Source organism: Octopus bimaculoides, chromosome 5 (assembly GCF_046866305.1).
Source record: "Octopus bimaculoides isolate indiv1 chromosome 5, ASM4686630v1, whole genome shotgun sequence".
In the NCBI taxonomy this organism is placed as follows: Eukaryota; Metazoa; Mollusca; class Cephalopoda; order Octopoda; family Octopodidae; genus Octopus; species Octopus bimaculoides.
In genome coordinates, this window is record NC_142932.1 from 123,641,208 (window position 1) to 123,656,207 (window position 15,000).

General features: G+C 33.8%; 1 long non-coding RNA gene and 1 other non-coding gene across 3 annotated transcripts in view; one reads left to right on the plus strand and one right to left on the minus strand.

Annotated features, from left to right (window-relative positions):
- LOC149135848 (uncharacterized) overlaps positions 1-15,000 on the minus strand; it is a 98,189-nt gene that overhangs the window by 36,881 nt on the left and 46,308 nt on the right. The window lies entirely within an intron of this gene.
- On the plus strand, positions 8,170-8,277 carry LOC128247945 (U6 spliceosomal RNA). Its single transcript, XR_008264284.2, has one exon. It is a non-coding gene; the product is annotated as a U6 spliceosomal RNA (small nuclear RNA).

Genomic DNA, 15,000 nt, shown 5'->3' on the forward strand with positions numbered 1-15,000 from the left:
CAGAAAGGTTTAATATACTTAATTTCGCAACTAATGACTGCTCCACGGCTAGTGGTGAAGAATATATACATACATATGTATGTATATGTTCGTGTGTCTGCGTATGCGCCGCACCATCGCTTGATAACCCATGTTGGTGTGCTTACGTAGTGGTTATACAAAACTAACCCTTAGTGTAAGTACTGGGCTTACAAAGAATAAGTTCCAGGGGGTCAATTTTCTTGACTAAAGGCGGTGCTCCAGGATGACTGCAGTCAAATGAGTGAAATAAATAAAAGAATAAAACATTATTTATATTATTTACAATTGACAGATATTTGTCCTCATCTTGTTTGTTGTTCACACAACGTTTCGGCTGACATTATCCCCAGCCTTCATCAGGTGTATTGGGAAAATTTCGAACCTGGGTTCTTATTACTAAGGTATTTTCGTTGTTGTTGTTGTTATTATTATTATTTAGGTCACTACCTGGAAACGAAATCGGAATCATGGGGTTAGTAGCCCACGCTCTTAACCGCTACGGCCATATGCCCGTAGTGGTTAAGAGCGCGGGCTACTAACCCCAAGACTCCGAGTTCGATTCCAGACGGTGACCCGAATAATAATAATAATAATAATAATAATAATAATAATAATAATAACAACAACATCGAAAAATAAATACCATAGGAATGAGAACTCAGGTTGGAAATTTCTCCGAGACACCTGATGAAGGCTGGTGGGTATATCAGACTAAACGTTGTGTTAACAACAAACAAGATGAGGACAAATATCAGTCAAATGTAAATAAGGTAAATAATGTACATAATTCCTCAACTCTTAAATATAGAACTGAAAAGAATAAAAGAATGAAAGAATGAAAGAATGAAAGAAGCATGTAGAAGAACGCAGAGGACGATCTTCGTATCTGCCATACTGCGAAGTATAATATATTAATTTGTCTTAATGATTGAAAATCCAGACGAATACACCAAATTACAAACCGTTTTCACGTTAACGAAAACATAGAAGCATTTATACTTCAGAGATGAATATTCTAGAAAACTAACTTAAAGATTAACAAATAAACAGAGAATACCTGGTTCTTTAGAGAAAAAAAAATTATGTAAATATATATTACATTCACTGTACACTACGAAGACGACAGCAAAATATTTTAAAGAATGGACTCAAAATATTTGATATGAAAAAAGACATCTTTATATTTATGCATATTTCTGGGGATATGAATATGTGATCAGTAAGGAAATGAAAATATTTTGTCATGTGTTTTTACAGAACCATGAATTATATTTTCTATAAAATTGTATGCAACTCTAGTTGACTATAATTTACAAATTAAGACTATAAACAACCAATTTCTATATATATATGGTCATATGGAAGAAAACTGTATGTAGAGATACACACATATAATAAAAACTAACGCTTCGCTTATATGTATATAAATATAGGGTGAGTGATGTACAAATGCACAAATGAAAACAAATGCACAGAAGTGCATATATGTGCATGTATATATATATATATATATATATATATATATATATATATATAAAGAGAGAGAGAGAGAGAGAGATAGATAGATAGATAGATAGATAGATAGATAGATAGATAGATAGATAGATAGATAGATAGGTATATATATATATATATATGTATCTCTCTCTCTGTATATATATATGTGTGCGTGTGTGTGTGTGTGTGTGTTTGTGTGTGTGTGTGTGTGCGTGTGTATATGTTTTGAAATCCTGTGTGAGTTTGTGTTTACATATTTCTAGACAGGAAAGCAAGTTTCGTTCAACAAAATAAACAAAATTTAAAAAGATATGACAGATTTCATTTTAAATTTTGTTTTTTGTTCTAGCTTTTGTAAATGCGTTTTATTCATATATATATATATATATATATATATATATATATATATATATATCTTAAAAGCCATAACGAAGGTGACATTATTTAATTTTACCAGGCCTTCTTTCATCAAATATATTTGCTGATTCTTGACAAAAAAAAAATTATAATAAAAATCCACATATTTTCATTTCTTTATTCTTCTTTTCTAGAAAATCCCATCATGTATTTTTATAAAAGACATTTCGTTGCACATTGAAGAAAGCTATCTAACTTATTACAATATGGAAAAGTAAGGTTTTATTAATAATAGAAATGTCCAGCATGTAGGAAAATATAAATGCATTTCACTGAGATAAAATAGAATCTATCTGTTGATGAGATAAAAACAGGATGCCTATGTTCAATTGAACTCTCTGTGAAGTAGCTGCAATCCATCTACTAGCACAATAAATTCTATGCATTGAACACGGAAAAAATACATGATATAATTCAGATGAAAAATTTTACCATTAGTAATGGCGTCATTATTTTTACTTTTTCTCCCGAAAATCATTTCCGTAACACTATGCTTGTAATGAAAGAAACATAGTTAAAATTTCGAATTTTTCTTCGATTTATATTATTTACTTTTGAATATATTTTAAAATGTAGATGTCATTCCATTATTGCCTTGCTGAAGTAACCTTGAATTAAAAATGAAATATTTTACGCAAAAGAAGAAAATATGAAAAGAAATATAAAAGCAATATTATACTTTTCAGGTAGCAATGGTGCATGACAAAATTATTGAATATGGCATGTTTCCTAATTTAAGATATAGGGGTCCTTGCTAATGGAAGAATATGAATTAAAAGTATGAAAAATATTTTTGAATGTGAGCCGAGTATTTCTTGCTTTCCTGTTTCGCAACGTAAAATGCCAAACTAGTTCATCCATCGTCTTTTCCTCCAAGACATTGAACGCGTTTAAATAAAGGTTACAAACGTACATAACCAGTACGTATACTTATCAAAATTTTTTACCAGCCATACGCATATACACACATGCACGCATACACACATATACACGCACACATACACGCACACACATACACGCAGACATGAACACACACACTTTGATAAGCATAACAACTATCTGCTTCATCTATGCTTTGTATTTATTAAATTGTGCATAATCTTTCCAAACAGACTTCATTTCAGCGTCGATTCTAACAAATATCATCTGTATTATAGACTGCTAGTCTCTAATATAATCCTTCAAATCAAAAATAAATAAACATATGCAAATTTCTTGATAAATTCTTAATAAACGCATACAAGTGTTTCACAAATATTTCGAACCCATTTCACGATTGATTTTACAAAGCGTTTCCCACGTCACCTTCATATGAATGTGTCCATTTGAAATGACATATACAAATGCACTTATACTTACACACTTCGGTGCCTTACCTTAAGCTTAACACAGTGGCAATGTGTATTGCATCTGTAGGAACACCCAATGACTTTGACAGCCTCATTTTTTCCTTTTTTTCTTTATATATTATAAGATCGAGTATCTTATATATTGAATTTGGTTTGGTATTCACATTTTGAAATCCATTAGAAGTACTGAACACTACAGGTCCATCTATCGCTCATACTTCCGCTAGTTCCTACGCTAGAAGATTACTCTTTACTTGTTTCAGTCATTTAACTGCGGCCATGCTGGGGCACTAAATTTAGTCGAGGAAATCGACTCCAGGACTTATTCTTTGTACTTATTCGATCGGTTTCTTTTTGCCCAACCACTAGGTTACGGGGACGTAAACACACCAGCGTCGGTTGTCAAGCGATGCTTGGGGACAAACACAGAAACGTATATATATATATATATATATACGTATGAATACACACACACTCACGCACGCACAGAGACATACACGCACGCATGCACACACTCACACACACATATATGTATATATATGTACATATATTTATATATATATATATATATATATATATATATATATATATATATATATATATATATATATATATATGTATGTGTGTGTGTGTGTATATATATATATATATATATATATATATATATATATATATATATAAATAGGCTAAACTGGGAATATGACCATCCCCAAGTACAACAACAAATATATATATATATATATATATATATATATATATATATATATATATATATATATATATATATATATATATATATATATATATATATATACTAAGTCTATTTACTAATGAGCTGTGCTGTAGCACAGGTGGGAAAAGATTAAATTTTGATTTAAAAGCAGTTCTGATAATATAAACATTATGTGGTGTAATTGTTTTATTTATATACTCATTAGGTGCATCGTAGCTTCCCGGGAAACGTTTTCGTCACTGCGTTGAGTTATAAAGAACCTTGCGTGTTTCAGTGTTTGGAAGAAATAGACAGGAAGATGACAGGGAAGAAGAAGCCGACACATGGACATACAGATTTATTGACTGGGAGCTAATTAGTAAGGAGTCCGATTTAAGTGTATAGAGAGTTTGAGGTACCTTGACTGATCGATCTCAGTTGATGGATCATTGGAGAGTGAAATAGATCATTGGGAGACAGAAAATGAAAATCTGCCACAAGAAAGGAATCAGACTGTCGACAAAGCTCAAGATCTACAAGGCTGTAGTCATCTCTACACTATTCTGTGGATGTCAAACATGGACCCCCATACCGTTGGCACATCAAACAGCTAGACCGCTTTCGCTCAAGAACACTGTGCAGAATCATGGACATTCTCTGGCAGGACAGTGTGGCGAACCAAAACTGTACTGGACAGTTTGTTCAACAAGTATTGAGTTAATGCTGCTCAAGTCTCACTTACGCTGGACTGACAATGTCATCAAAATGACTGAGGAACGTGAACGCTGACAGCTGTTGTACGGCGATCTCACACAGGGCTCTCCTAGGGCTCTCCCAGGGCTCTCCCAGGGATCTCCCAGGGCCCTCGCAAATGAGGAAGACCTGAACTAGGATACAGCGATGCGCTGAAAAGTAACCTGAAATGGAACGACATTAGTCCACGCAAACTCGAAGCCTCTGCCGCAGGTATGGCAGTGTAGAGCACCTCATGAGACATAGCACCTCCTCAGCAGCAGCTTCCTTCGAAGAGGACCGGTAACAGTGTCTCGATGCTGCAAGAGAAAGATGTCACTGGGCAGCATCCGTTCCAATCCAGTCAACAGACGATCGTTATGACATCTGTGGGCGCCAGTGTCCCTCCAGCTTTGGAACGCGGTGTCATATGCGCTGTCTTCGCTGAGAACACAGACGTTAACGTCGTTGGACACCTATGGACTACCTAACTTCTGCTTACTGCCTGGAGGCAGAAAGAACACAATCGCACATTTTGTCTCTGATATTTACGAAGTGACTTTCTATGTTTGAATGTACTGTATCTAGTCAAAGAGGTCTTCGAGGTACACAGTATGAATTTACTGATAATGGAATTAACAATAATACTTTTGACGGAAATACATTCTAATGATATGGACGTGTAACGTTGTATAATGTCTGAAGGATTATATGAAGGAAAGTGAAATAGTTTAATCCGAATGTAAAGAATTCTAAATAATTAAGAATGCATAAAGCCATTAAAATGGAGATGCATTAACAGAGGAAAACTCCTAACTGAAACAAAATTTCTGATAATGCCATAGAGCATGTTGAAACTAGAAAAGTTACTGACTTCCTTAATTTAATCTGTGTTGGTGAGGTACTGGTCGTCGAAAAGTTGGGTGTAAAAGCTTAGATATTAGATTGAAGGAAGACTATTGATGAAAAGGAGGAGATCTCAGCAAATTTGTAAGTCGCATAAATAATTCACATAAGCAAATGGAAAGTTTTAAGTTGAAAGGAAGTAAAAGTTGTATGTTTAAGTGTTTACTTTAGCGATAAACAAGATCAAGCAAAGTATAAGTGGAAAATGAATGATGATAATGAGTTACAGTGAATCAGTAAATCAATTTCAACATAGCACAGGCTTTGTATCTCATCAGCGCTTTTCTAACATTTGAAGAGAACCAATTCAAGAACTAACACCCCAAATGTGACAGAAGCAATAGACGTATGAATGGGTATTTGTGGTGACTGATTAAACTTCATATTTGGTTACAAAGGTGAAAACGGAACTAAGTTGTCAAAAGAAGTCAAGGAAAACCTAGACAATGTTATGAAGTTGGTAAGAATACGACCACATTAGAAAACCCTAACTTACAATTACACAACTGATAATTCATACACTGTCATATCAGAAATGGTTCGAATAAAATGCATGACACAGTCAATAGTGCCGGGAAGGCTAATTGGAAAAGCTTAATATTTATGGCTGTTAATATTGAGTAAGATTTATATAATCAAAACTCAGGACTACTTGATGACTAAACAGGGTGAATGCGAACATTTGTTCTCAGAATTCCCAATACTGAATAAGTGCTTTCGTGACTGAATTCCAATTTTAGGTCATCAAAGGTCATCAGATCCATGCTGGAAATGCACACCACTAAGACTTGCAGGATAACAGGGGAACTTCTCAATTTTTGGTACTATCGGATGAAGTTCTCTTCGCTTGTTTTCTTGGGGGTTTAGTCTTATGAACGGTGAATTCTGTTCAATTACTTTTGCAGAGTCACTGAATATGTTTATGCTGTTGTGGATTTCCCAGATTTATTAGAGTGAACTCCACCTTAGATCAGGATCTTTGTTCTTGGAATGAGGAGAAGCTTTTGAAATATCCTCGCTATTTTATTCATTAGAATCATTACTGCATTACAGGAACAACATCCTCCGAAACCCATTGTATTTGTTGCCTGTTTTGCTACTGGTGACGACTCCCTGGCTCTACTCTGGCGTGCCATGTTTATTGAAGCAGAACTCCTTCCAAATGTTTTCTTAGTGATATATGCCTAAACTTTATACGTTCTTCTCTTCACAGTTATTTTTATATTTCTGCTTTCTCTGAACGTGATGGCGCACAACTTTAAGATAGCTTCTTAGACTGTGTGAAGATGCATTAAGTTCTCCAACTACGTATTATATTCCTGATCTCTGCAGTCGCAATCTCCCCTCATTGTGTTAGAGAGAGGAAACGGAAACATGAATGAATGTCTCTGGTTATAACCCTGAATATCACAAATTTGGCGCTAGAATATACATTGCAACTAACGGCGACAGCGTTGCAATCTCTCTTTTGTCGAGAAGATTTTCCCTCATTTCGTTGTCTAAAGTTTTACGGCCTCCATACTCTTCACTAGTCAAATGCATGTTTATTTTTCTTTACGTCCACTCTTTATTAAATATATTTAACAACAAGTCGGACTCGTTTATGTACATCCACTTGTTTTCTCTGACAGGAAATTTTCGTAAACTTAATTTCAAAGTCGCTAACATTTCCATCAAGATTTGTAGGTCATGGTATTGTAACTCTTGTTTTATTTTCAATGCCAGAATTTAAATCAATCTTATCAGCGCTCACACTCGCAGACTAATTATGTTTCAGTCTGTGCTCTGATTTTTCGATGTTGTTCATTTGTTTCTCTCTTTCCTGTCTATACTCATATCTCTAATAATGTAAAACAGTTTTCTATTTCATGGCTGCTATGTGTAATTGTCTCTATTGGTGCTACTACGACTATGAAGAAAGCGAAAAATGAGAGAAAGAGAGAAAGAGAAAGAGAGAGGCAGAAAGATAGAAAGATAGTTTTTCTGCTGCTGTCACAGATTTTGAAATTTCAAGATTAAGTGGACATTTCCAAACTTGGTATATTGATGTTCTTTTTCACACTAAATCCGAGCTAGTGATTCATTGCGTAATAGTTGTCAAAAAATGAAGGTAAACGTTATAAGATGAAGTTTTAAACATAATGAAAGTAATACACAAGAACTAATACATATAAGAGAGAGAGAGAGAGAGAGAGAGAGAGAGAGAGAGAGAGAGAGAGAGAGTGTGTGTGTCAAAGAGTATTCTAAGTATATATAGACAGATACTTTGGTTCGAGAGGTAGAGCGTGGGAGATTTGTCGATTTAAAAAGTTAAGTAATTTCTTGTAGAAAATTATATTTTATCATGATTTATGGTCAACATTTTGTGGGGTGGGGGGGCACACAGGTTTCGTAAGTCAAATTCGTTTTTCTCGTGATTACACCGCTTCCGAGCCATTTTGGGATAGACAAATTACGTAACCGCTTACTTTCGCATGTAAATAATAAGTAAATATGTATTTATATCTCTATTATATAACTTGCTTCGGCAAGTTATATAATGCAGATATGCTAAATTATGCTAAATTTGGAACGATGTAGAGACGATTAGCATGACCCCTGCGCAAGGATTGCTCACAAATTCGTGAAGTGTTCCATATGTTGTATATGGAAGCGGGTGCTCCAGCGTAACCGCAGTCTAATGACTGAAACAAGTTAAAGATAAAAAATATAAACGGTAATATATACATGTAATAGAAATATGCTACAAAAACAAAAATAGAAACTACACGTGGAAATGTAAGGGGAAAATAAGAAGAAAATAAGCGAAAATGCACATTGGAAATAAAAAAAAAAGTAAAGGCTTTTTATGAAAAGTAATGATAGATATATACAATTAGATGAACTGAAGTAGGAATAAAAGTAATAGAAATCATTATTGTGGATTGTTAAAGAGATTCAAAAGCATACCGGTTTCGTAAAGTTTTTAATCATTGCTTTGAATGCGCACACGGTGTCAGGTCTACTAGTTTATATGTAAGGGAGGTAAGTAGTTCTAGATTTGGTGCAATTAGGGTAGATATAGATCTGTAATGTGAATGCTGTATGGGATGTTTGGAGGTTAGTGGTATTGATTGAAAGGTTAGTAATGTTCTGTATTATGTTATGTGTCCATATTTAGTTGTGGAAGATATTTATTGATGGAAGTTGCCTCTTTATTTATTCTTTTTTTGTACTGAGGTGTTTTGTGAACATTGATAGAAGAGGAAAATTAGGAAATTAGGATTAAGATTCCTAGCACACCATTCTATGTGTCCACTGGCCTGTATCTGTCTGTATTGCGAGTGGCGGTTTTGTTCTTTCTAGAGCATTATTTTGAAATCGAGGAGTTTGTTTATGATGACTTTGCAAATTATAAAGCAATCGTCCAAATACCTCTTCCAGTTCCCCTTTAAATAGCAACGAAATTAGGTGCCATATTTGTGTAGTGATGAGTGATACATTTTAAGCTCTAGGTAACCCATTACAAGGTTCGCAATCATTGAAGCAGCTTAGGTTCCCATTGCAATTCCACATTCAGGAGGATGAGTGCTGCGATTATGAATCTGTTGTTGATGCGTCCTGGGATCTGTTCCCTGCTATTTGGCTAGCCAGAAGGTGATCGTTTCCATACCATAATCGTGTGGGATATTGGTTTAGCTGGACGATTGTTCTTGTATTATCGTATCGACATCAGGCGCGATGTTAAATTTCACTGCAACTCTTTTATTTGTTTACCTAAGGGTATCGTATACATTCATCGACAAACGCACAGACATCCGTGCACACGCACACACACGTATACACATACACATACACACTATTAACTATTAACTATTGCTTAACCATCTTTTCACACCGTCTCCGATTAAGAGATATAATAAATACCCTGGAAACAGGTGTAGGACCTCTTTATAAATGTTGTAACATCTACACAGCAGCCTTGGTTACTTTATCTCGTTACGAAAAAATTATATATATATATATATATATATATATATATATATATATATATATATGTGTGTGTGTGTGTGTGTGTGTGTGTGTGTGTGTGTGTGTGTGTGTGTGTGTTTATCCCCCACCATCACTTTGCAACCGATGTTGCTGTGTTTAGGTCCCGCAAATTTACGTTTCGGCAAAAGTGACCGATAGAATAAGTACTAGGCTTATAAAAAGATGCCTTAGGGTCGATTTGTTCGACTAAAGGCAGTGCTCCAGCATGGCCGCAATGAAATGACTGAAACAAGTAAAGGAATAAAAGACCTAAAATAATATATGGCTATCCCCACCTCGTCAGAGATTAGTGAGTTTTCAAATGTAACCTTCCCCGTGAGTTAACGAATGTTGCAGATGTACATGTGTGTATGTAGGGAGTAGATATGCGCGGAAGGTTGTTGTTATAGCAACCAGCTAGCTTCAACTAACTTTGTTCTTTTGTTGATAGTCGGCTTCCGTTGGTGTATTAATATGGTTTTGGAGATTGCCCCTGTTGCACTGCGTTGCCCTGATGTGCGCTGTGAACTCTCGGTTCTAGCATTTTCATAGATGTTTCGTCACTGAAATGTCTCAGTATATCTTCTTTTACTCGTATGTGTAGTTTTTGTATTGTGCTTCCTATGTAGGATCCATCATATTTGCCGCAGCTGTATACAACATAGGCCCTCTGGCACAATTTATACATTATATTTTAGTGACTCTGTTCAGAATTGAACTAAGGAACATTCTAAAACAAACTTGTTAAATTTTCCTATTTATGAATATTTTATCGGAATATATCTAATTCTCTTTCTTCCTCTACCCAGGCCTCTTAACTATAAAAAAAACCTAACCTCTAGTACTAGTCAAACATGCCTGGAAGAAAATCGGCATTTTTAATATTTACTGCCGATAAGAAAACCGCACATGCGCGGTAGATATGAAAACTTATAATATATAAGCACGCATGTTTCTATGTATTGCCTCGTGTTTATATGTTAATCTTGGCTTTCCTGCTGATGATAGTTGGCATAGCAAATTATTTTATTTTGCTGAAAATAGCTTGAAACCATGGTTCAGGAAATAGATGGTAAACGTTTTTATTTTTCATTCACTTTCGAAATTATCCCTAATTGTGGTTTGGAGGTTGACTGCTCCTTGTAGCGGGTTAGATATCCTTTTATAGACATCTCTCTTATGTGTTTAAATGTACACTGTATTTATTTATATGGATAATATATATCTATTGACTAGTTTCTTCTCGCTAGACCACTGGTAGCAAAAAGAATTTGTAAATTCACTCTTTTGCTACCCTGAGATTTATTATTATTAATATATATATATATATATATATATATATATATATATATATATATATATATATATATATATATATATATATATATATATGTATGTGTGTATGTGTGTGTGTATGTGTGTGCGTATGTGTGTGTGTATGTGTGTGTGTATGTGTGTGTGTGTGTGTGTGTGTGTACAAGTTTGTATGTATGTATGTATGTATGTATGTTCGAATTAGAATTTCTTTTTTATTTGTTTCGGTAATAAACGGCTTTCATGCCTGTCCACCTCCCTCGAAGATTTTATTCAAGCAAATGGCCCGCAGGTCTTATATTCTAATTTCAGATTCTCTATCGTCATTTAAATCCGAATTGCATAGTTCTGTGAACGTAAACAAATTAGAATGAATGTAACGTGTGAAGTTGTTGGAATGTACAAATACAAACGCCCACACATATACACACGCGAGCACCCACCTATGCAAGCACGTAGATATTTATATATACAGAAAGAGAAAGAGAGAGAGAGAGAGAGAGAGAGAGAGAGAGAGAGAGAGAGAGAGAGAGAGAGAGAGAGAGAGAGAGAGAGAGAGAGAGAGAGAAATTCTCAGTGGAACAAACTTCACTGCTCAATCTTCCCTTTGTACACATAATTATTGTGAAAATCTGGCCCGACATCAACACTTAGCTTCCGGAATATCAATAAGAAAACAATGTGGTTGATGTGATTTTCTCCTGTGTTATAAGGTTTCCAAATTTGCAATATATTTGCATTTATGGTGGAATATGTTCTCACTAGTTTCAATCGCTTGAAATTGGAAACGACTTCACGTCATATAGAATTAATTTTAATGTAAAGAATGCATGAATATAAATTCACAAGTCAATTTTATAATTACCGTTAAAGATTTTAATTTTCAAATTCACATCTTGGCAACGCCAGTAGCTTGTCATGAATACTTCGATCGTACTAACGGAAGTATTTTGTAGTACTAGTAAGAGAAGAATTTTAATCGAAATATGCGTTTCTTAATCGTCTTGGGAATATCAGTAATGATGAATTATCATGCCAGAACGTAATTTTATGTAAATATACGTGAAGTTAATGGGAGGTTGCAAATGTTTAATATTTTATCGTAATAACAGTTTGAATGCCTTACTAACTCTTTTGGGGGTGACTAAAGCTCTATCAGACATGCTGTGTTATTATTGCTGACTTGTTATAATGTTTGGGAAGTTAAAGTCTGTTCAGATGTGTAATGTTGATAGTCGTTTCTACAAATATTAAAATTTTACATGTCTTCAGTCGTTTTAGCACGCTTAAAATAGATTAACGATGTTAACAGTTCTCTCATTGTTTCTGTCTATAAATGAACTTGCACTAGTCACAAAGAAACATCACGCTTCATATAGTTGTTTTCATTGAAGAAGATAATTTATGTCAGTTACTAACGTCAATATATCTGCTGTGTTACAAGACAAATGTTTTCGATTCTACCAAATTAGTTTTCTCTAAGAGAATTCTAAACTATACATTATTATATTGCATTTAAAGTTTGAAAGTATTTATAATTTTTCGTTCATGAGTTTTGCAAGTAAATGATAGGGCATTCATTTTCTTTTACTCATTATCTTTCTCAAACACGAACTAAATTAAAATAACAACTGGAAGAAAGAACATTCCAAATCAACAAAATTAATGGAGCTTTGGTCAGGAAGAACTGACACCTTCGGACGATATCCAACGAACATCGAACCTGGACGATGACACCCTCCTGTTAGTGGGTCAGCAGAGGTGGCCATATCACTGCATATAATATCTTACTGGCTTCCAGCTTAATTCCTCCCTCTTGCTCCATAACAACCAAGAAGGTCTTTCTGATCTTGCCGGTCATGGAGCCAGACAGAAAAACAAAATGGAAAACGATAAATATACGATCGGTTAGGTTGCTTAAACTGTGAGTAATTTGATTTTTGCTGCAATAATATAAAAGCCTTGAAATATGCCGTGTTTTTAAGGACAGGATCTAGACTTGTCGTAGAGATTTCACATAAACAATAATGCCTGATTATGACAGAAACATAATTATTTTGACTTCTCAAGTATTTGATAGAAAACGAAAATGTTATCTTTCATGGAACATTTTCTAGTTGTTTATTACTATATTTAAATGAGCAATCACTACAATAGTTGTTTAATTATTTCACGCCAATAACGTATTAACAATCGAAGTTACTTCGAAAAATGCAAATGTGTATTCCATAAAATAAAGTAATATATAACGATCACTATAAGGAGTCAATCTTTTTATTTTATAATAATTCAACTTCAGAAAAATGGTGTTGCTTTTGTTAAACACTCATCTATAATAAGATCATTTGATACATTCTATCTTGTTTCAAACAAACGCTGAAGACAATTGTTGCGTTTGAATAAATATACATAGATATATTTATTACAAATATATACTATATATAATGTCACATATTGTAAACGGCATTTTCGTTTGGAAGAAATAGCCAACATAGCAACCACTAGATGCCGTCATTTATTAAAACGAAAGAGCAATGAATAGCTGTGAAATGTGAGTGAAAAATAAAAGAGCGAAACACACGTGAACGCAGTCAATATTACCTTACTGTCGTTTATGTCTTGTTGATGTATGTTGTTTGTAATGTACTTGAAGTAATTTACATACTAATTCATACACACAGACAAAGTTGCGCACACAAACATATAAAGATATAAAGAAATATATATATATATATATATATATATATACATATGCAGAAGGAGAGAGAGAGAGAGAGAGAGAGAGAGATGGGGGGGAGAGAGAAAGAGAGATAGGCAGATAGTGCATGTCAATCTATCTCGATAGATAAATAGACAGACATACATACAGCGAGATAGACAGACAGACATATAGATAGACAGACAGACAGACAGACAGACAGATAGATAGATAGATAGATAGATAGATAGATAGATAGATAGATAGATAGGTATGGCATTACTTCACATAAAATTCGACCATTTGCATCACATCGTATCTACCCAATGTATAAACCAAGACATTATGACAAATTTAAGTTGAGTAAATAAGAGAGAAATAACAAACTTCAGATATGTCACAGAAAGGAAATCGCTTCATAAGAGGGTATCCAAAGGTAAATATTTTCTCTGACTTGTGAATATGAATATCAGTCACGTGGGATAGCAAATGTACAAATGTACAGAAATACAAAGATTTCTATTTACTCACGGTAATGAACATTTTTCAAGTAATGGAATTTTTCTAAAAGTATTCAACACTTACTTATATTCCTGAGAGTTGTATCAATATTCCGATGCACCTCAAAAGATTACACCACCAATGCTCAATGGAAAAGTATATATAATTATTAAAAGTCAGTCAACCAAACGATAGGAAATCAATGTGTTGGCAAAACAGAAAGAACAAATATTTGCAACGCTATCTAAAAGGAAATATATATCCTATTATTTAACAGGCAAAATATTTCTTTTGATGAGCAATCATCTCATCAGAGAGTGAGAATATTTTTCTCGTGATCTGTGTACATGTAGCTGTAGATTTACACACACATATACAAGCACGTAGGTATATGCTTGTACACACACACAAACACAAAAACATATGTATATATATTTGAATGTATGTATATATGCATGGGTCTCTGTATATATATATATATTTAATTATATGTATTTATTCTATCCTAATAAATAATAATTCTGATAGAATAAATGAGTTAATAGAAACCAAGGTAGCAAAGATCACAAAATAACCGTGGTGTAATTCCTGTTGGTGAGGCAGAAACTCCTTGATATTTTGGGCATTTGAGTATATTTAAAAATTTAAGGAATTGAGAAAACGCATGTTATAACTGCATACTTTATTCCGACATATGTTTCGAAGAATTACAATTTATGCGATAAAGTATGCAGTTATAACATGCGTTTTCTCCATTCCTTAAATTTATATATATATATATATATATATATATATGTATATATATATATATATTCTTTTATTCCTTTACTGGTTTCAGCCAG